This window comes from Cricetulus griseus, chromosome 4, assembly GCF_003668045.3.
Source record: "Cricetulus griseus strain 17A/GY chromosome 4, alternate assembly CriGri-PICRH-1.0, whole genome shotgun sequence".
In the NCBI taxonomy this organism is placed as follows: domain Eukaryota; kingdom Metazoa; phylum Chordata; class Mammalia; order Rodentia; family Cricetidae; genus Cricetulus; species Cricetulus griseus.
In genome coordinates, this window is record NC_048597.1 from 119,899,598 (window position 1) to 119,924,357 (window position 24,760).

Sequence of the window (24,760 nt, forward strand, 5' to 3'; positions counted from 1 at the left end):
GACTGGAAGTGACAAAATTTGGGTGGTTTAAATGGATATTACTCCTTTTCTTTAATTTCAAGATAGTAATTTATATCACTGTTAACAGAGTAGTTTCTCTTAGTAGAACAGGATTCAGGAAATTTGGACATCAGACAGGGTGTCCTGTAAATAATAGTGATATTCTGTCTCTTTTCTGCTGGTCTCATGAGCAGTTGTCTTAATTGAGCCCTTAGCCTTTCATGTTATCTTGAGACAGTTTTCTGTTTTTGTTTAAATACATTCTCCCATACTTTACCATATCCTATCTCTGTCTGTATGTCTTTCTCTTCCCTCTTAGGCATACACACAAGCATAAACACCCCCATACATATGCATGTACATGTTGCACACACAGACACAGACACAGACACACACATACACACACACACACACACACACACACACAGAGAGAGAGAGAGAGAGAGAGAGAGAGAGAGAGAGAGAGAGAGAGAGAAAGAGAAAGAGAGAGACAGACTGACAGACACAGACACAGACACACAGACAGACAGACACACAGACAGACAGACAGACAGACAGACAGACACAGAGAAATCCTATTTTATTGTTTTTTGAAGTTGTCACTCCAAGGACAAACAAACAATCAAACATTTCCGAGACTAAGCGTCAGACATTCAGTTCAATTTTTCACCAAGTTTTAAAATTGAAAATATGATTGGTAACTAAATTTTATATTCAGACCAAACATAGAAACAATTTTCTAAGAGCAAAGCTTTAGGTGTAATCAGCATGTTGGAAAGTTTATTTAATATGTTATCATGACTAGCAAACTATTTAAGTTGATATGATTGTAGTTTAAATAATCATTTCAAAATATTATCATTAATATATATGAAACACATAGCAAAATTCCTGTATAAGAGTTATTCACTGGTATTGTATGTTTTTCAAATTACTGGGCATTTTCTACCCATTGTTTTATTTAACTATAAAACAAACCAGCTTACTCCATAGAGTGGCCATGATTATTTTACCAATGAAGAGTTTATATCAAAGTAAGCTTCTCTCTAAAACATTTTTCACCCTAGTTGAATTAGAAAGATTGGAAAACATCTGCTGTACTTCTAAGCATTGTTTTCTCCTCCTTATGCAATACTGAATTCCTTAAAGAAACGACCATTCTGCGTGTTCTGAATACAAATATTTTGTAATACACTGTTAAAGGGAATCATGGTGTACATATATTATTCAATGAGTAAATAGACAGTTATAGTATGTATAATTAATGAAAATTAGTTGTGTTGTACATACGAGGATTCAACTTTAGAACTGAAATTTTCAAGATAAGTGTTCATTATTGTCCTACTATCAATAGAAGTCTACATCTACAATGCAACCTTTGCCCCAAGGACCAGGGAATATTGAAGAAGTAGAGCTGGAAAGACTGTAAGAGATGTAAAGTCTGCTTTGAAATGGTGTCTTCTAGATATGACAGGGAAGGTATATCCATGGATTCTCAAAAACAAATAAACAAAACAAAACAACCAACAACAAAAACAAAACAAAACAAAAAACAAAACCAAAAAGTAGTGCCTTAAAAGGCCTGAACACTGACGATAAATTGATGGGTAAAATCTCATAGGGCTCAACCCCTAGTTGAAGAGCTACAGGCAATCATTGACTTCTGTGAGAGGGAGAATCAGTCTCCCCAGGAATGAACCTAATTAGCTATTCAATAACAAGTGGTAAGCTCTAAATACATGTACATAGAAGAAACACAAACTCAGTAGCTTGTATTTATACATAACATATAATAATTTTTTAAAGGAGTCATGAATTAGAAAGGGAGTTGGGAGTGATAGGAGAGGTTAGATAAATGAAAGTGAGCGGAGAAATTATGTAACTATAGTGTATATACATATGTATGTATGTATGTATGTATGTATGTATGTATGTATAAAAACCAAATGAATGTAATTGAGGGAAAGAAGCAAAACCAAAGGGGAAAAAAACATATACACTATAACAAGTTACCAGTCTAATGACCTGAGAACAGTGCTCTGTGCAGGAACATCATCTGTTGTGTGATAGTTGTACACAGTGTGAAGGTATTTTGCTGTGATTGGTGTAATAAAAAGCTGTATGGCCTATAATTAGGTATAGGAAGGATTTCTAGTGAAAGAAAGAAAGAAAGAAAGAAAGAAAGAAAGAAAGAAAGAAAGAAAGAAAGAAAGAGGAATCTAGGCATGCAGGAGACTCCAATGAGACATGGAAGGAGTCAGACATAGAAAAAAAAAGCTAGAAAGCCATGATTGGTGTAATTTTGAAAAGGGGTATGCAACAGATCTTGGGTGGAGGGGGTTTTATTGGGGGAAGTAAATGGGAAAAGAGGAGACAGGAGAGACCAGCCTCTGGAGACAGGAAAGGCAGAAGAGAGAGGTGGAGTGGAGAAAAGAAGGAGAAAGAGAAAGACAGGACAAGAAGCAGAGAAAGAGACAGAGACAGAGACAGAGACAGAGCAGTTGAGTGGGGTTCTTTTAAAAGGGAACAAAGTGAACATGTACAGGTGGTGAATAGTGCCTACAACTGAGGAAATATCCTGTCAGAACTCCAAGAGCAGGCCAGTACAGATGCCTAAATACTAACACATATGTTAATATGTAGATTAATAAAAGCAGGTTAATTTATTTTGTAAGAGTGTGAGGGTCAAGTATAAGCTAAAGGCAATATTTTCATAATTAAAAGGTCTTTGTGTCATTGATTGGGAACTGGCTGGCAGGATAGAGAATAGACTATTTATATATGGCATCCAACTTGGAGGCTCAAACATCCAATCATAGGAACTGAGAAACCTAATGAATTTCTGGACAATGACCCAAACATGGATTCCTTGTTCTGGAGTCTCTCAAGTAGACCAGTGCTCAGCATACAGAGGTATGGTTCCGAGCCACTGCCTGCAAGGCAAGAGCCAGTCACCAGCACCATTTGCCACAATGATATAATAAGGTAAGTCACACAGTGGCTGATATGGCAGTTTAATATTTGTCTCACATGGTCAGAGAACATGGCAGGTGCTTAGTAAATTGAGGTTGAGACATAAAACACCTCTAAAAAGCCATATTATGTTTCTAAATATGTTTAAATTTTAACTGAAGAAAATGGATATAGACAGTCATAGAAAACCATAGTTCAAAATTAATACAACTAAGTCTTTAAAGGGAGTATAAATATTGTAAAATATAAGCCATGTAAAGTTGCAAAATACTTAGTGTCAGGAATCTGTATGATACTTTGCTGACTTTAAAATTTTAAATCAATAGGTTCTAAGAGATGTTGTATTGTGGAAACTGCTAAATTAATCCAGGCTTTATAATTAAAATAGGTGTCTTAACTTCAAAATCAAAGTCAGAAAATATGTTATGTTGGGAAAGAGGTTATGCCTTTGTTTCTAACCAAACAAAATTTAAGGTTCTTTTTCAAAATTAATGAAGATAAAATTTAGTTGATGGAGCACTCCTGAAAATCTTGACTACAGACATGGAAAAGGAAACCAAAGAAGACTACAGTGTGGGTGTCATATATGCTGATGCCTCTACTATGGGAACAGCTCTGAGAGTGGATGCAACGTGATAAATCATGTTGGCTACAGAGTTCCCATGACTTATTACATGCCATTCTTTTATATATATAGATAGAGGTTTGGTTACACAGTCCAAAAGGACTTACAAGTTGACAAATGACTTTTAACTGCTCAAATCTGAAACAAAAAATTCATCTTTAGGTGACTTCTACACACTTCACACCCCATCCTTTTTTTTAACACACACACACACACACACACACACACACACACACACACACACACACACAAACACAAACACACACATTACCTTTAGAAATTTGTGTGTTTTCAGAATAAAAGGACCAGTGTCCCGCGCGCTATGTATTCTCGCCGGCAAGAAACACACAGGACACTCGGATCCTTCTGCAGGAAAGCTTTAATGCATCTTGAGGGGAGAGCATAAGCTTACCAGAGCGGAGACTCTGAGCCAAGAATCCCGTCCCCTAATAAAGGCTGGCAGTAGCCGCCTGGGACATGTCACCCTATGAATGGCTTCAGCTCCTCAGGCCATATGAGCCACTGGATAGGCAGAGATCAAAAAATGGAAATTACCCAGCGCCTGCGAAATAATTTACATTCGGTGCCTGCAGGCACCATCATTGTAATGGAGAATGCAGGGACGGCTCCCTACAGATCCCCCTTTTTTTATTAATTAATGATAAGGCTTTATATTTTTACAAGCAAATAGGTCACCCATATGTTGAGGGATAGAGGCAGAGGTTGTACCTTCCCAATCAAACATTAAGACTGTGTACAAGAGTCGCCATCAGGCTGTTAGCTTGACCCGAAGCACTCTCGACCTGTCCTCTGCCGTTTTTCTGGGAAAGGGAGACTAGGGCAGGCAACCCTTATGCAGGACAACATGCCTCCCAGAGAAGCCTGCATACTGGGCAACTTCTCTGTGCGATGCCTTGCTCAACATCCCTCATGGGCTGCTCAAACCAGACACTCTACCCTGTGCAATGAGCCTAGACTCCAGGTGTGCAAGAGCTGTCTGGCCGGCGGCCTATTGCTTAAGCATTGTTAACCAAATATCAGTGGAAGCCCCTTGTTTTAAAACTACAAGCGCTTGGGCGATAACCATCTTGTCTCTTTTAGTTTGAGCCTTGAGCTTACAGACCAGCCAGAGAAGTAACACCAATCCGCAGCAAACGGCTGCACCAAACAATCCCATCCCCACCCATTAAGCGATGACAATCTCTCCGTCAAGGACAGGAGTTAATCTGGATAACAATAGCGGCTCTCAACTCCTGGGGAGAGGGTGGAGTTTCAACTTTTGAAGGTCCGAAGGGGCTCTTTGTGTGAGTCTTTCTGGGATCCACAGGGGATTCTCTTCATCCTGTGGAAAAACACAAATAGCTCCCCTGGATCTTATGAGAATAGGATCCGGGCCTCTCCAAAGACCAGTTAAGATATCTTTTTATTTTATCATTTCCTTTGGCCTTTTAGGTTTTGAGGTTTGGCGCTTGGCTGCAGTATGGCCCTGAGCGTCAATGTTTATGAGGCTTTAAAGCCACAGGCATTCCAGGCCTCCAAGAAGTGTTGAATAACATGCATGGCCTTTTCCCCTATCAAAGACTGGGAAAGCCATCTGTAATTTCCTCCGCTCCTCTAATGGTAAGAAGGAGTCGGTACCAAATAATGGGGGTGTTGATGGAAGTACACCCGCTGGATTAACAGGTCTCTTAAATTTACCGGGTTGTGACCGGTTATCCCCTATTTTCTCTCCCTCCTTTTTTGTTTCTTTTTCACCTAGCTGAGCTGTTTCCTCTAAAACTTTATCTCTTGAGCTTTTAGAGTCATCAGAGCTATCAAGATTTAAAGCTTTAAACTTATTTACAGAATCATCTAACAAATTATTCACTCCCTTGTCATTAGACATCCCAGGAGGTCCTTTTTCCTTATTTGTTGCTGTTTCTCTTTTTATATATACTCCCTTGTCATTAGACATCCCGGGAGGTCCTTTTTCCTTATATTTTATTGTTGGGCGCGCCCCATCTCTCACTACATTTGGTTTCTGACATGTAATTCTGGACTTCTTTAAGATTGCTACAACAGTGAGAAAGGTCAAAATAGCTCCTAGTAAAAGCACAGAAGCCTCTACACTAACCTCCCAAAATAGTAACATTTCCAAGCCAAAGTCCAGAAAAGACATACCTCTCCGAATTTACCACCCTGCAGTTCTGAATCCGCCCCGTTAGAGGGGTCTCCGCAGTGCCGGTGATGTTAACAAATTCCCGGGTTTCAGCACCAGATGTCCCGCGCTATGTTCTCGCCGGCAAGAATCACACAGGACACTCGGATCCTTCTGCAGGAAAGCTTTAATGCATCTTGAGGGGAGAGCATAAGCTTACCAGAGCGGAGACTCCGAGCCAAGAATCCCGTCCCCTAATAAAGGCTGGCAGTAGCCGCCTGGGACATGTCACCCTATGAATGGCTTCAGCTCCTCAGGCCATATGAGCCATGGGATAGGCAGAGATCAAAGAAATGGAAATTACCCAGCGCCTGCAAAATAATTTACATTCGGTGCCTGCAGGCACCATCATTGTAATGGAGAATGCAGGGACGGCTCCCTACAGACCAGACACCAATGAAAACCAGTATCCCAGGTGATCCAGCGTCTCAGAATACCTATATAGTTGTTTCTTCAAAATTCTGAACCAAAACAACTTCAAAGGGCTAGCTGAGATGGTCCAACTTTACAGACTACACTAGATGGGACTTGAGAAAAGCCCTGCAGTTTTCCACTACACAGAGACCATACAACATTTGTTACAGCTGTTTTTTTCAGGGCTTGACCGCTATCTCAATTTTCTCAAGGTTCCCTAAAGATGCTATCACCCCCAGACGCCAGGAACTAATTTTAAGAACACAACACACAAATTCAAAAAGGTAGGATAGGTTTTTGTTGTTGTTGCTGTTGTGTGGGTTCTGGATGGTTTTTGTCATTTAGGAAGGTTTGTTACAAGATGTTATTGGTCATACTCAGGAAAAAAGGCTGAACAAAGAAAATTTGATTAGGGATATTGTTCTGGAAAGAAAAAGGGGGCATATAGATATGTTTGGATAAAAGGGTAGTTACTGAATCTACTTTCAAACTCAAAAGTCCAAATATTTTACATTGGTATGGAGTTTTGTATATAGTTACAAAGTTAAGGGGTAGGGTTTTTTGTTAGATGTTACTCTATATATGCTTCTCCTATTGTTTAGATATTTTTGTATATAGAATTAAATTCAAGGATATTTATCCTATACTGTATATATATTTCTATTCTTGTTTAAGGCATTGCAGGTATGCAGCTCATTTAAAATGTAATGTTCTAGTCCTTGAAATCTATGTAGGATAATTAAGAAATACAGGTAAGTAGCTATTCATCTACAAGAATCAAACTTATAGACATGTAAGATATGTTTTCAAGGTCAAAGAGAGATATATTTTAAATAAATAGGTGGTCTTCAAACACTTTAAGTCCTATAAAATATGGCATTTAAAATGTTTTAATAATGTAAGACTTTTCATGTCAGTGATACATATCTGCTCTTAGCAGCACCAATTTACAAAAAAAAAAAAAAAAGATGATGGGCATCACTATATGGAGTTTTCTTACAAGACAGCAGAGCTAGTCATTTAGGTAAGAAACTATTCTTGCTTTGACTGCTGACAGTATGATATTCAAACTGAACAAACAGAACACAGAAGAGTGTGACTATCCAACTTTGCCAATTCAAGGTTGGACAGTCCTTCAAAATCCTTGCTTCACAGAAATGTCTGTCAGGTGTTCTAACTGTAGGCTGAAGATGGATGCCGCTGATATGGAATAGTGCTCTTGTTCATGCAAAGATTTGTCACTCTTCACTGATTGGCCAGTACCCAGGCAGAAAGTATAGGAGAATGCTTGGAACAGGAAAGGCATAGAAACAGTCACCAGCAAAGGAAGCAAGATGAGAAGACGTTACTAAGAAAAGGTACCAAGCCATATGGCTAAACATAGGTAAGAATTGTGGGTTAATTTAAGTTTTAAGAGTTTGTTAGTAATAATCCTCAGCAATGGGTCAAACAGTTTATGCAAGCCACTAATATTATCCCCAATTCTTCAGCAAGCTACCTGAAGTCGCCTCTCCTTCACCCCTCAATGCCCATCTATAGTGTGTCACACAGATCTTCTCTCTTCCAAACCTCATGTTTTGTTTTGTTTTGTTTTGTTTTGTTTTCCATTCATTGCTTTCCCCCAGTCCCAACTCCAGCAGAAAATCCCTGGGAGATGCACTCTATCAGAGGAAGCAGATAGCCTCACTACTCTGTCTTTTCCTCCAAATGTAGTCCCCCAATCTCACCCACATCTCTGTAGCAGACTACCTGATGTGGCCACTTTCCTCACTCTTACCCCATCTGTGTGAGATCATGAAAGTGTTCTCTTCCTACAATCCATTCCACTAGTTGTATTATTTCAGAGCCCAACTTCATCAGATTTTCCCTGGGAACCTGCCAGCCAAGCTGGAAAAGGAGAAAGTAGGCCAGCAAAGTAAGTAGACAAAGTTCAGATTTTCATTCTCCCTCCTCTCCTTCATACCAATCCCCAAGTCTTATCCCCAGCTCTATATCAGACTACATGTTGTGGTCTCTCCTGACGCTCTGCTCTCTGCCTCATTCCCAGGACTAAGCAGATTCTCTCAGTAGACCATACTTTCCACACTCCTTTGAACTCTGCCAATATTCCTTTCTAGCCTATCCCTACATTTAAGTATCAGATCCCAATACCTAAGAACACATATTACATGAAAGCCTCCAGTGGCCACAGTTACCAGTGTCCCTGAAGAACCTCCCACCAGACAATACACAGGTACCACACTCTCCTAAGAATCAGAAATATGGAAAGAGCTTACATGAATATGGATCAGTAGGATTAATATAGTAAAAATATCCATCCTAACAAAAGCAACCTACAGATTAAGTTCAATCTCATCAAAATTCTAACATACATCTCCACAGAAACTGAAAGGACAATTTTCAGGTTCATATGGACACACACAACAACAAAACATGATAGCTAAAAAAGTTGGGAATAATAACAGACCTGTTAGCCAGGGAATGGAGGCACATGACTTTAATACTAGTATTTGGGAGGCAGAGACAGGTTGATCTCCATGAATTTGAGGCCAACCTCATATAGAGAGTGAGTTCTGGCACAGCTAGAGCTGTTATGCAGTAAAACCCTGTCTCAAAAAAAGGACAAAAACAAACTCAAATCAAAAACAACAAACAACAATCAGCCAAATGAAAAGAAATGCTGGAGATATCAATTACCTGATCTTAAATTGCACTACAGAGAAAAAGAATAAATCCATCAGGGTATTGGCACATGAATCAGTAGAAAAGAAATAAAGACCAAATAAGAAAAACATACCTAACAACATCTGCTTTTTGGTAAAGAAACCAGAAATACATACTGGAAAAAACAAGACAGAATCTTCAACAAATGGTGCTCATAAAACCAGACAGCTGCATGTAGAAGAATGCAAATAGATCCATAAATAACATGCTGGAAAAAAAAGTCAACTCCAAATGTACTGAAAACCTCAACATAAAACACTGATCTTGAAAAAAAAAAGAAAAGAAATTGGTGTATATCCTTGAACTTGTAGGCAGAGGAGACAACTTTCTGCATACAACACCATTATCACAGATATTGAGATCAACAATTAATACATGGGACACCGTGAAATTGGAAAGCCTCTGCATGACAAAGGACACTGTCTTTTGAAAAACGTGGAAGCCTATGAAATGGTCAAAGATTTTTACCGACTGCATACCAGATAGAGGGCTAATATTTAAAATATAGAACAACAACAAAAACAGGACAAGAAAAACACAACCCAATTAAAATTGGGGTAAAGATCTAAATGTAGAATTATCAAAAGAAGAATCTCAAATGCCTAAGAAGCCCTTTAAGAACATTCAACACTTGTAGTCATCAGGGAAATGCAAATCAAAGTTACTTTGAAATTTTATGTTACAGCTCTCAGACTGGCTAAGATCAATAAAGCAAATGACAGCTCATGCTGTCAAAGCATATGGGGTAAGGGCAACACTCATCCATTGCTGCTGTGAGTACAAACTTGTACAGCCACTATAGAAATCAGTATGGCAGTTATTCAAGTAAATGGAAATCAGTCTACCTCAAGACCATCTATACTGATCTTGGGCATATATCCAAAGGTCACTTCATCCTACCGCAGTGACTCTTGCTCAACTGTTTACATTGCATTCATGATACTGTGAATAAAGATATATACAAGATAGTTAGAAATTGGAAAAATAAAGAAAATGTAGTACATTTATAAAATGGAGCATTACTCAGCAATCATGTGCAATCATGAAATTCACAGATAAATGGATAGATAAAGAAAAAAATTCCATCCTGAGTGAGATATCCCAGACTCAGAAAGATAAATATAATAGGTATTCACTTACATGTAGATATTAATTGTGAAGTCGATCATATCTGAACTACAATCCTTACAACCAGAGAAGTTAGGTATAGAATAAGTTACTAGGATGGGATGAAGTATCTCATTAAAAAGGAAAATAGAATAGACAATTGTGGTTTGTTGAGCCTGGAACGGGAGCATCAAGTGTAGATGAGGTGGGAATAGGCAGAAGAGGAAGTGACTATGGGGAAAGATAGCTAAAATTAAGTGGCGTTTAGGGGGTAGAATGGAAGCTTAATAGAGTAGAAGCTTCCTAAAATATATATGAACTTCAAAGACCTTAGCAGCATACACACAGCCTGAATGGGTCTGTGCCAGTTGAGATCCTAAAGTGGAAACAGGAAGGGGACACATGCCCTGATCCCTAACCCAAAAGCTATCTCCAATTGATAACTGCTTGCAAATGAAAATCTAGTTTTTTTAGAATCTTACTATTCTTAATGGTAGGCTGCATGCCCAGAAATTAGAAAATGGACTCAATGCCATTTTTGGAGTTTTCTTTTCTTATAATGTTGTATAAGGCTGCTTTTGTTGTTGCTACTTTTTAAAATTTTTCCTATTATTTTCATTTTATTTATAGTTTTTTCTTCTCCCTTTTTACCCTGCAAGACTTTTGCCTTCTTTATGGAATTTCTGAGTGTATGAATGAGTTCATCTCTGTTTCATGTACTTTCTCTTGGACTCTTTTTCTGCTGTTTTTGTTGTGCAATTATAATGTTAGTTCTTCATATATTATATTACATTACATCACTCCTTAGAATCTTGTTCATTTTCTAATGAGATAGATAGGGCTGGATCAGGATAGGAAAGGAGGTGGGGAAGAGCTTGGAAGACTAGAGGGAAGGGAAACTGTAATCAGGATACATTATGCAGAAAAAATCTATTTTTAATAAAGCAAAAAATATTTTGTTTCTTATCTCATTCTTTGGTGCTATAGGAATTTTTTAAATTATAAATTATGACAGAAATATACAACAGTAAGGTCTTGACTTAAATTTCTGATTGAACTCTGAGAGGCTATTTATTTTTAATGTCATCCTTTCTGAAAGCCAGAGAATACTCATATTTTCTCTGCATATATATTATAATCATGTCCTCACAGACCAGATTTGCATCTGCCATCGATACGGATCCAATGCTGATTAAAACTCTGTTTCTCCCCAGATTTTAATGGCAAAATATGTTTTGAATTTTCATTACAATCTGATAATTTCCCTTTTACTCAGTTTATTGATGTTATTTCAAATATGAATAAATACCCATGGCATTTATTTGACAGAAATCATTGAACAGCTTCTTTGTACATGACACTGTAATAACTATTGGAGGTAAGACATGGGTTCAACTATCATAAGGCCTATGACTTCCTAGAAAACATACTGATATAATCCATGCACAGAGGCAAGTGGCAAATGTTACAGCAGGAGACAAGAGACATCCCTATGGCAGGGACAAGGATATTTTAAATTAGACAAATTTTTTAGGATCACTTCCAAGGTATTTGAGCTTTACTATGTCGTTTTTTTTTAATATTTTTTTGTAGATTTCACATCCTGATCCCACTCATCTCCCTGTCCTCTTGCTTCTGCCCTCTGCCGTTGCAACCTCCCCCAAAACACAAAGTAAAACAAAACAAAATAAAACAAAGCACCTCACAAAAAATAAAAACAAAACTAATAAAAAGAACAACAACAAGAAAAAAAAAAAAAAACCTCTTGATATGGAAGTTGTAGCGTAGCCCATGAGTCATACAATAGACACTTCTGTCCATAAGTCTTTACTTGTCAGTGCTCATTGCATTGGTCTGGTTTGAGGCCTCTGGCTTTTGCTACACTATGGATATGGGCCCTCATTGGGAGTCCTCTTCAATGTCCTAGTGTTGTCTTGTTTCCTGGAGATCCTGTAGCTTTGGATTTGCGGGTCTGGCCACTTGACACACCCCAGCAATTCATAGATGAGGTAGATATTGGGGTGAGCTTCCTCTCCTAGTACTGCCCCAGCGTCTTCAAAGGACACCATAATCATAGCAACACTTATAAAGGAAAACATTTATTTGTGGTGGCTTGCTTACAATTAAGAGATTGAGCCCACTATTATTATGGAGGGCATGGCAGCTTGCAGGCAAGCATTTTGCTGAAGAGGTAGTTGAAACTTAACCATCTTGAAGGCAACAGGAAATGGTCTGTCTCAATGGGCATGGCTCCAGCATATCTGAGCTCGTGGGGACCAATTACATTCAAACTACCACATTCACCAGCTAACTTACCAAATGTAGCAGACACCAAGAAGTGGGGCCAGCTCTCTTACCCTCAGTGTAGACTCAACTGAGCTCCCTCCCACAGGATCAGTTCTAGTTTTCTGCCCAGGCAAGATGCCATGCCCACTCTCCCATGTGCTTTTCTTACCTGCCAAAGAGGCAACGGGCGGGGGAGAGCATTTTTTTCCTCACCCATGGCACAACATGGCAGGTGGGGGAGGCAGGGTCAGTCCCCCAGTCTGGTGCCACCAAAGCCAGCTCATTTGTGCCGTGCCAGCAGGGTCCCCTGTGTAGTGCTGCCCATGCAGATGAAGTGCGAGGACTGCAATCCTGAGCAATGCTTCAAGGCGGGGGCAGTGACAGTTCTTCCATTCTCATGACTCAAGGCCTGCTCTCCCACCCACGACTGGTGGGGAGGACGTGGGGATGGGGGATCATCTCTTCCTCTGCCACTCCACCATATGACAGATGAAGAGTGTGGCCAGCTCTCCCATACTCATTGACAGTGCCAGATCACCTGTACCCATCAAAGGGGTCAACTCTACTGTGCTGCCTGGGTCAGTTCCAGGGTCCACTCTCCCAAGTAATGCAGCCAATGAGGGGCAGAATCAGCTTTTCCACTCTTATGACACAGGGACCAACTGTAGTGAGACATCCATCCTGCCCACACCTGTAATGCAGTCATGACTGATAGTGGTTTTAGGTCTGGATCCATGCACAGGCTGTGCTCTTTTGCTTCCGGTCTGGTCACAGAGAGCAGCCTGAGTGGATCCTTGGAGCAGGAACTTGATGCTGTCGTCTGCTTCTTGTGTAGGTCCCTTCTCCCCAAATAAACTTCGCTTAACCTACACTGAATCTAGTGAATCTTGATTCTCATACAATAACCAGATTTTCCTACCTGCATTTGTCGGGGAGGCAAGTGGGCTATCTCTCCCTCACACAGGTCACTGTATGACCAAAAATGGAGCTAGCTCTCCTACTCTCATGTCTTCAGTGCCCACAGGGGCAGCGGAGGTACAGGGGCTGCTCTCCAGAGTGCAGGTGAGTGCTGCAATTGGTGAGGAGCAAGGACAATTTCCCTAGTACTGTAGCCAGTGAGAGGTGAGGCCAATTCTCTGTAGACCTATCCTCACTGCTTTTGTTGGTAACAGGATTTATGGACATCAACAGAGACCAAGGCTATGGAATGGCCATAGATCCAGACATGGTCCCTGGCAACAGGCATGGATGACACCATAACATCATTGGGTGGCACCACATGTCACTCAGGTATGTATGGGCCCAGTAAAGGCTCAACCCTTGAATAATAACTTGGCCCTAGGTGGTGTCCCAGGCCTCTGACACCCACATGTAGTGGCCGTGGACTTCAATACAGATCCCAGATATACTTGGACCATGGACACAGACATGGTCCTTGGCAGCAGCCTAGGCATTGATGTCACCATGGCCCTGGTTGGCAGTACAAGTCACTCATTATCATGGACCCAATGGCAGCATTGTCCTTGAACCCACACAGGGCCCCAGTATGGGCCCATGTCCCAGGCATATGCATAGACCTAGATGGCAACAGGAGCCTCAGGTATCAACACAGACTCTGGATAAGCAGGATCATGGACCCAGACATGGCCATGGCCACAGTTAGGGACTTGATGAGACCATTGGCCCCAGATGGCAACATGGGTCATTCAGGTCTATATGGCCCCAGTAGCAGCTTCACCTTCTAAAGTCAACATGACTTCAGATGTCAGCCTAGACTACTGGTCTCTGCTTGGACCTCAGTGACAACAGAAACCACAGAGGTCAACTCAGAGCCTAGCCATAGAAGGAACATGGACCCAGACATGGCTCCAGGAAGCAATCTTTGTCAGATGTCACTATGGTCTAAGGTGGTGGTCTAGGAATTCTAGATTGGCATGGCCTTTGTGAGGGCACATCTCTTGCACATCAACAAAGTCACAGGGAATGGCTCAGCCTCTGGGATCAGCACATGAATTATTCTCTCTCTCTCTCTCTCTCTCTCTCTCTCTCTCTCTCTCTCTCTCTCTCTCTCTCACCCCTATTTCACTACCCTGTACTCACTCACTTCAGTGGTGCCAGACTGCCCAGCACCAGAGGTACCGAGTGGTCATCTGGGTAAATTCTTCATGCCCCAGGGAGGCATTTTGTTTTGTTATATTTTCCCTAGTGGAAGGCTTCCCTATGCCTGGGGAGGAGTTGGGGGATGGGTTGGGGGGATGAGTGGGGAACATGGGAGGATGGGAGGGTGAGGGAATGGGGGATGGATATGTAAATATGGGTAGTAATTAAAGAATTTAAATAAAACATAAACAAAAAGAGGTATGTATAAATGCAGAAGGAGACCTAGGAAGGATTTCATTCCAGCTGACATCAATGTGTGTGTTGTTCCTTGGCAGGAAGAGGAGCTGATGAGGATATTCATGGCAGGGGAAAAGTACAGGCAAAAACAAATGAGGGCAAAATAGCTTGTGTGATGAGAACAAATTAGAGGTGGTATGGAAGAGATAAAGACAGTCTCCCAGTGTACCATTCTTAACATTTCATTGAAAGTAGAGCTTTCTCTGTCTTACTCCAAGCAATAATTTGTTAATATTAATGATATTATACAAAATAGGCTATGTGGAAACAATGCAATCATCTATCAAATAATTAATGGCTAAGTAAAATGATTTGTGTACATACAAAGCAATATTGTTTGACCATAAAGATATGGTTAAAGAATGACAACATAAGACTAAGTGGGGAAAAAGCCAAACTTGAATACTACATGGTTTATGAATCTACTTATATTCCAAACATCCTGAATGATGAAGCCTATAGTGGCACGACACTGAGAGTGCACTTGGGGAACTGTAGAGACAAAGGAATAGGGTGTGAGCACTTAGTGAGTATTTTGATTTCTGAATGAGGATTCAGGTCAACAAGTATATAGTGGTAATAATTATATATCGTTGTGAATCTTCTAAAGCATATAACTTTACATCTGAAAGTAGTTAAAGCAATCATTTGAAGTTATTTCATCAAAATAGAAAAACAGGCATTCCACATAGATTATAATTAAAGGAAGTGGGGTGGCTTGTGGCACAGATAGTCATTTTGTTAACATATCAGTGAGTAAGAGACTGCTGTAAAAAGCAAATACTCCATTGGACTTAAGCCATGTCTTAATTAAGGACCACCATCAACAAGAATGCACAGACCACCCTCAGCAGCATCAGGCACATGATCCGAAAGAACAAATACAGCCCCAATCTGCGCATGGCAGCCATCCACAGGGACACCACAGAAGACAGAGATGGTGAAGAGGAAGTGCACCTGTCACACCAAGAGCTCCTGAGCCCTACACCCCAGAAGCAATAAAGAGTTCACTGACTTTTTTCACCAAACAACAAAAAAGAAGGTGCTTTCATTATGATCTTATTCAGTCTACTGTTGATAGTCTGATTCCTAAGGGAAATAATCTGAGGGGAGAGAAAGTTTATTTGCTTATAGTTTAGAAATTCTACTCCATGATCTTCTGGCTCTTGTTTCTTCCAGGAAGTGATGAGGCAGAGGCAGGTGGATCTCTGTGAGTTCAAGGCCAGCCTGGTCTCCAGAGCAAGTTCCAGGACATTCTCCAAAGCAATACAGAGAAACCCTATCTCGAAAAACAAACTAACAAAAGAATCTATAGATTTTGTATACAAAACAAAGGCCCTGAAAAATAAGTCAGGTAAATAGTCTTTTTCACATTAGCTTCAACAATGTTAAAAAATCACCTAACATTCCTAGCTATAAACTTAAAATAGTAAAGACCCTAAAACTGAAAACTAAAAAGTACCAACAATGTTACTTAATCATTATTAGGGATATTACCAAGATAATAAATGAAAAAAAATATTAGGGCTGTAAACTAGCCATGTTTGACTCCAAGATCATTTTTCTAAATAAACATTTGTTTTAATTTTTAAGTGTATGTGTGCATTAATGCATCTTTTGCAAGTCTGTGTACTTGGCTACAGGTAACTACATAGTCCAGAATAGGACGCCAGACCACTCTTAGCTTCAGGTGCCCACATAGTTCAGAACAGGGCATCAGACCACTCTTAGCTGGAGTTACAGGCAGTTGAGAACTTCCTGACTAGGTTCTACATCTGGAACTGAAAGTTTGTGCTTTTACTCTTTGCTGCTAGGGAAATTGCTACAGCCCCTAAATCTGTTTTCCTTAACATTATTACATGTAAGTGCACTTGCATTCATATTACCCATGCATCTATTCAGTTTATTGAATAAGTATATAAGTATGAGACTATCAACATTCCCAAATATTGTTTCAATACTACCTAATGGAGTCTTTTCCTCTGCTCCTAGCTGGTACTCCTGTTAATATTCTTTGCCTTTGGAAAAATTCCAGATCTGTGAACAGATAAAGTTCCTCTCCCATGCAGCTACTCAGAGTTGACACTTTTACTTTTTCTCTGTACATGACTTGAGTTTAAGTACACTACAAAATTTCAAAGGATGACATATAGCTATCCCAAAAGGCCAACTCTCCTCTAAAATATCACAATAGGAAAACACTGCAGTGTGAAATGATGACCTGTGTGCCCATCCATCCTTCTCATCCAATTCCCCTGAGTCACATCTTCAAGGACCAAGTCTTCCATAGATGTATGAGTTTAGGAAAAGCACATGTAAGAAAGTCCTTATCCTCACCCACCCATGGGGAAGTCTCTTGTAAGGAATGCTGCTACTTAGTGTTTTCCATCTTCCATTGGCCAAATGCTTGTCCTTTCAATTACAGTACTAACGAAATAGCCAGTCATGCTATGAATCCATTGAAAATTTTACATATAATATATCTAGTTCTCATGTAATGAAATCAGCTGTCTGTGCTGGAGGTTTTCTGATGAACACTGTCCATCATTTCTGAGTCTTATTTCATACCATCATTTGAAGTAAAAGATCAACCTTATCTAATTAGGATGGCCCACATCTGTTCAAATATGTGACTGAGCAGACATAAATGTGACTATTCTCTATTTTTTCCATTTATTTAAAATGTTTGTGATGAATCTAGCAAATAAAATTATAGGGTCTCAATTAGCTCCTTTGCCACTTCATTCTGGGAAAAATCACACATACACACACACACTCTCACACACATCCCTTAACATGCACACAATTAAGTACACATGCACACCACATACAAACACATACACACACAGGACACACACAAATACCACATACAGACACCACACACTCATGCATACACATCATCATATATACATATGCACAAAGACATACACAGGTGCACACAAACACATACATACATACATACATACATGCAGAGTATTCATATTTTATTAAAGATAACTTAAGGTATAATCAAAGTGAAATATTCTTACTAGAAGCAAAAATGGATGTAAAGTGTTTTCTTCAACTTTTCTGAAATTTTAATATGTAATCTTAAAAAGATAATTTTTAGAGTGTTACATTATTATTTGAATAAAAAAGGTCACACATCCAGACAATTTTACTCTTATTTCAAAAAATAAAAAATAAAAGTCATAAAGAGTAAACATAGCTGAACCTGTGGTTTCTTTCTTTTTTTTTTTTTTTTTGACTGGATTTTTCCCATGACAATTGAGGGTATCATGAAATGGAGAGATCTAGGGGTGCTAGAAATTTCTTCTGAGGGACACTGTTTTAAAATTTCCATAACAAAGGTTCTTTTAAGAGCACATTACCAGCCTTAGTCTCCCATTTAGAATTTCTCAACAGGTTTCTGAGTCACTGCTTAGGAAAACATCAGGAAATACTATCATCTCTGCAGAAAATATTTTACTAATTTTACATTTATTATCTTCAAAAAGATGACTTTGACTAATTTTCTAGCATGAGTAATATAACAAGGTAGAAAAGTTCAGATGGGTCATTATATCTGAACCCCATTTTATGGGCCTAACATTTAAATAATATTTCTCATGATATTTATCATCAAATTGAATGGAATCACATATCAAGTTTCTGTTTCTCAAGTGTTTCCAATATGATTAACGTTAAGAAATATATTTTGTATTGAAACTGCGCATATTCAAATGGAAATACAACTTTATGGGATAATAGCTATTATTTCATTGACTATTGCACTAATATTTAACCTGTCTTATGTTTTTTTTAATTTTAATTATTTTTATTTTAGAAGCACTTATTTACATATCAATACCCCCTTCCCTTGCCCTCCCATCCTCCCATGCTCCCCACCAACACCCCCTCCCCAGCCACTCCCCATAATAGTGAGGCCCTCCACAGAGGATAATCAAAGTTGTAAAATCATTTCCGGGAGGGCCTATGTCCTCTTTCTTGTATCTGGGCTGCAATAGTATCCTTCCATAGGGAGTGAGCTCCCAAATTCCATTTGTGCCCTAGTGATAAACACTGGCTCCATTGTTAGAGGTCCCATAGCCTTCCCAGGCCTCCTAACTGGTACCCACATTAAGAGGACTTGGTTCTATCCAATGCTGGTTTCTCAGCTTTAGACTAGGGTCTCCATGCTCTCACTAGTTCAGGTCAACTGTTTCTGCTCTGAAATCCTGTTTCCTAGGCTATGTAAGAGGGACTTGTTTCTTCTTCCGCCTATGGGAAAGTTCCTGGACCATGGGCAGAGAGTGCATGTGCACATGCGGGTAGACTTCCCCCACAAATCACTGTTAGTCTGCCAAGAAGCAATCCCTGTTGGCGAGCTGAGTAGCATACAGCGGGCGTCATCTGTCTTACGTGTTTTTACTGTCTTCAGTGTCTGTTATGGTTTATATAATGACAGGCTCATAGCATTCAAGACATTAGCCTATAACAATTCTTATTAAAAATAGTGACCCTGGCCAGATGGTGTTGGTGCATTCCTTTAATCCCAGCACTCCGGAGGTCTCCGTGAGTTTGAGACCAGCCTAATCTACAAGATCTTGTTCCAGGACTGCCTCCAAAGCCACAGAGAAACCCTGTCTCAAAAAACAAACAAACAAACAAACAAACAAACAAACAAACAAACAGTGACCTTGTCAAAACCACAGCTGCTTCTAGATAGCTGCTGTGGGGAAACAAAAAAAAGGAGCCCTGGGGTAAAGCGTTTCCTTGTCAGTTATGATTCTGATTGCTGTAACTGATCTACATTTTGCAAAAGGGCAATGTGTCTATGCCTTGCTCATCTTAAACAAGCCTTTCACCACTATATGACATTGTTAGCACTTGTCCTAGATTTTCCAATGATATTGTGAATTTTGCATCTGAAGGAAATTATGCTTTGATTTGAGGAATGTTAAAAAGAAGTTCACTCATATTAACATGTGAAAATTAACTTTAATCATATTGGTTATAAAGGGGAGAGGTTCCTTCTCAAAAGTTTAATTTTTATACCTCCTTTAATATTTTATTTATCTTAACGTGTTCAGAAATATCTAATAGAATTGACATATTTTGTTAAATAACTATAACATTCTTCCTTTCTCTTCTCTTGACATACAATATTATAATTGCAAAATAAGTCACTTTCATCTGATTATCTGAAAAAAGTGAATAGTTTACCTCAATTTTAGTTTATCTACATCTCAATATCTTGCTAAAATGAAAGTTAAACAGAGGGGGAAGATTCAAATAAGACCATCTGGAGAATGAAACAAGATACTTTGAAGAATGTTTTATAATTTGCCAAAGTTCAGTCAGTTGGCACTTTTTTCTTAACCTAGACCCATAATAGAATACAGTCTAAAGTGTAAAGAGAAAATCTTCAAAATAAATTAAACAGCACTTAGTACTGCCACCTCAGCCTTTTTAAGTTCCTCTCTCATTTATTTTTGCATTGCTTATGTAACCTGAATGTGTAAGCTAAATAGAACAGAAGAGATCATGCCTCACCTTGTTTATTTAATATTCCAAGTTTAGGGAAAGGTGACATAATATGAGATATAATCAGACAACATTAAACCAGAAAATAAATAAAGATGCATCCACGGGCAAGGAAAAGAAAAATAAAGTCATACATATTTATTGTTTAGGTCACTTTTCATACACAATTTAGACCTTTCATATATGGGAACTTTTCATACATCTCAATTGCTCTAAGGATTGTGGGACATATGTGACTTGCTTGGAGACAACAACTACATTGCATTTTTTAAAAAAAATCAGGTCAGATGATTGAGTTTCCAACCTTACAGATAATGTTTGACCTATTTTACTAGTTCCTCTTGAATCCATCCAGAATTGCTCTCCGAATACACATGTTGTTATACAAAAGATAAATTTTTATATAACAAATTAAGCTAGCTTATTTGAAATAGACCTCAAGGAGAAAATTTACTGGAACAGATTATTTTATCATACATGTCTCTTATCATAGTATAACAACAATTCAAAGAAAAAAATTGCAAATTATATGAATTTCATAACAAATGAGGAACTAACAACTGGGTTTTGTTCATTCATTTTTATTTCTTGAGATTTTATTTTGAATTTTGACCATATTTACTCCCATTCAACTCCTCTCCAATGCACTTTTATTTCCTACCCTCTCAACTTTGTATCCTCTTTTTATTTTCTCACTCAAGTCCAATTTATGCTGCCTATGTGCTCATAGAATTGTGATCTTCCACTGGAACATGGTAGACATGCCAGGGACAGTTTCTTTAAAGAAAACTGACCCTCCCTCTCCCAGTAGCTATAGAACCTCTTCTAGGGGTGGACTCCATATCTAATTCATTTCTCCATGGTGATATTCTGTTTGGCTTGAGCTTGAATGGGACTTGCAAATGCAATCATAACCACTAAAAGTTCATGTGTGCAGCTGACCTATTGTGTTCTAAGGATACTCATTATCCTTGTATTCTGACTCTCACAGTCTTTCTTCTAACACATATTTCACAATGATCCCTACATGTTCTCATACTCTGTATCTTAGAAAGCTGTGGGTCCCCATGTTAATTAGTATCCACTGCAAATTGAAGCTTCTCAATAATGATTGAGGGATACATTAATCTATGAATATAACAACAAGTCATTGGGTGTCAGTTTAACATTATGTTCATTTAGTACTGTAATAGTTAATATATTTAATCCCAAGACCCTATGACTTGTGTAGTCACAGGTTCTTAGCCCAAAAATGAAGTTTGTTATGGGTTGCATCTTGTAGAACAGGACTTAAACACAATCAGAAAGTGATTGGTTTCTATCATGACATTCATGCCCCTATTGCATCAGTAGACATGTCTTAACATGTCTTTTTTTGTTCTTTCCTAATAATTATAGAGAATCATATTTAGTTATATAAAATACATATAATTGCTTAGAAATGTCCAACATCCACAACTATCTGTCCATCAAATACAACACTTACAAATTCATTCACTACAAAAATTCTCTAAGATTGGAAAATTTTCCAAGTGTTATGTTTATAAATCATAGAAATAATAATATTGTTTAAAATGGAAGAGATCACTGAAAGTTTTCATCATAAACTGATTTAGATAGAAAAAAAAATCTGTAAAATGTGGTAAGAACCTACTTTATCCGTGCTAGAGTTTACAGTTGTTTTCAATAGTTTCTGTTTCCTCATTTTCTTAAAGTCTTTTCTCACAATATATTTAAATTGTTTGGAATAAACTGATACCAAAAAATTGGGCATACGTTAATAATTAGGAGAAAAATCAATCAGCCTACACTTGCAAATGAAGAAAGGAGTCTGAGAAAGTATTACAAAACCAATTTAATTTTGTCTTTACATTTTTTTCTTTAATTTCTTTAATTACTACTCATATTTACATATCCATCCCCCATTCCCTCACACTCCCATCCTCCCCTGTTCCCCACAACCCCTGCAACCCATCCCCTAACTCCTCCCCAGGGATAGTGAAGCCCTCCATGGGGGACCTTCAAGTCCATCATATCATTTGGGAGAGGGCCTAGCCCCTCCTACTGTATCTGGGCTGCAATAGTATCCCTCCATAGGGATCATAAGCCCAGAGGAGGAGATCATTCCATTTATTGTCTTTCTCCATGCCATGCTTCCTGGGGCTGGGGAGGTAGAATGGATCTCATTTGAATTGTCACCAAAGAGGGTGGCTCTTACTATCTTTGCTTAGTATCTCATTTGGATATTGCAAATATCTGGATATAATTTCAAATACCTGAAATAAAGCACACATCTTGTTAGGTGCAACACAACAGACTGATAAACTAGTGAGTAGTAAGTGACAGTATGTGTATAGAACTATTCATTATCACAATGTATGTCTATACAGCAAGAAATGAGATGCCTGTAACATACTATGGAAATAATAAGTAATTAAATCCATGACAGTGTCCAGTCTAGTTTACCATAGTGCATTGTACATGTGTATGGCATGAAAGGCTTAATTAAAGAGGACTTATATTTTCACCATTGAGATTTAAACACACGCCTTTCTTCTGTGTATAGTTATATCATTCCTTTTTCTAAAAATAGGAAAGCAAAGTGCTTGTTATAAAATTAAACAATAAGAAGCCAAAATGAAAATGCTGTTTTATTTCCTCATTGGGATATCCTGTCTGGCTAGCTTTGACAGGGAACTTTTTCTTCCAGAAATTACAGGGCAGAATACAAGGCTCTGACTACTGTTCACTGCAAAGATGCACAGAACAAGAAAGAGCAGAGAAGCAAGCAATGGCATAGTTCTCAAGAAAATGCATTTAACAGACCTCCATCTTAGAAATTCTGGATGGAGGACAATGCTTCATATCTAAGGGAAACGCCGACTTCCAAGGATTATTTGCTCAAATGAATTCTGTTGCCTTTGAGAACATGAAGAATGAGAAAGAGTACAGAGGAAAGACATTATCCATAGCAAAGAAAAGAAGAGGATGATGAGGAAAGTTGTATAGAGTATCAAGTACTACAGGGAAAAAGGTCGTGTGTTCACGGCTCAGAGGTATAGCAGTATATAAAAAGGGTGGGCAGGCAAAGTGTCAACACAAGAATGATATTTTAATAGAAATATATTCACAAAACTTTGTAATTTACCACAAATTTATACATCGTATTGAGATTTAGAGAGAACTTGCAATCTACAGTGGTTATTGTGATCACTAAAGGCAGTAAAACATCAAAACATAGGGGGAGTAATGGAAGAGCAGGGTTAAAGGGCAAATATAGAGAGATATCTAATACTGAAGACACTGAAAATCCCATGTAGAAACCTGCTTCTGTAGAAACTTCTTATGATACATACATATAAATATGTATATATCTATATATACATTTACAAAATGAGTTTACATGACCTTACTTTATAATAGGGGACAATGCCTTTCCTAGAAACCATGAACTATCAAATAATAATTTAAAATAACCCTAATGCCAGATATGGATTACTTCTCAAGTTGATTGTCAGTGGATTCCTATATAGTTGTCCCTACCCAAACACTGCAGGCTATTACCATTCATTTGTTATCATTCAGAACTTGAAGATAAGAAACTATTGATGAACGAGGGGGTGACTTCCCTTGCCTTTAATCCCAGCACTCAGGAGGCAGAGACAGGCAGATCTCTGTGAGTTTGAGGCCAGTGTGGTCTACAGAGAGAGTGCCAGGATAGGCTCCAAAGCTACACAGAGAAACCATGACTCGAAAAAACAACAACAAAAAGACAGAAAGAAAGAAAGGAAGGAAGGAAGAAAGGAAGGAAGGAAGGAAGGAAGGAAGGAAGGAAGGAAGGAAGAAAGAAAGAAAGAAAGAAAGAAAGAAACTTATTAATGAATCATCACATCATCACATATATGGATCAAATAACTTAGAGAAAACCTGCCATTATTGATCTGGAAGTTTCATCCCTACTGGAGAAGTTTCATAGAGTTAGTTGACAGTTTCTTTTAATGTTACTTGTAGGGAAGAGAAGCAACCAACAGTCTTATCCTGCTGTAAAACTCTCAGCCTGGAAAGATGTGTCCATTCTTATAATAGTGGCATGAATGCTGTGGGAATAACTAAATATTTTCTGATTTCTGATTGATTCTGTTTCTCTGGAAAAATCTCAACTGACCTTCACAACAACAACAAAACATAAGAATTTTTGGTTTCTTCTGCTGAAGTCCTCATCTAGTTTATTCCTGGATAGGCTTGGGCAGGGTAAACTTAGAGGTCAGAAAATCTAAGCAATTGATTTTCTGTGCTTGTTGCTCTTGGAGCAGCTTCATCCATTTTTATGAGTTTACCATTTATTCTAGAGGTCTGCCAGCTGAGAAGTGATGAGACAGTATGGAAGATTGAGCATGGGGTTTAATATCTGCTTTTACTTGAGTATATTATGAGAAAATGTGTACCTAAATGTCATTCATCCTAATTACATAAAGACATTTTCAAACTTGATTTTTATTAAATACTCCCCA

The 24,760-nt window shown here is 38.5% G+C and overlaps 1 non-coding gene across 1 annotated transcript; it reads left to right on the forward strand.

Moving 5' to 3' along the window:
* The first annotated feature begins 19,394 nt into the window (after positions 1 to 19,394).
* On the forward strand, positions 19,395 to 19,534 carry LOC113835594. The gene has a single exon (XR_003485237.1). It is a non-coding gene; the product is annotated as a small nucleolar RNA SNORA16B/SNORA16A family (small nucleolar RNA).
* The last annotated feature ends 5,226 nt before the right edge of the window (positions 19,535 to 24,760 follow it).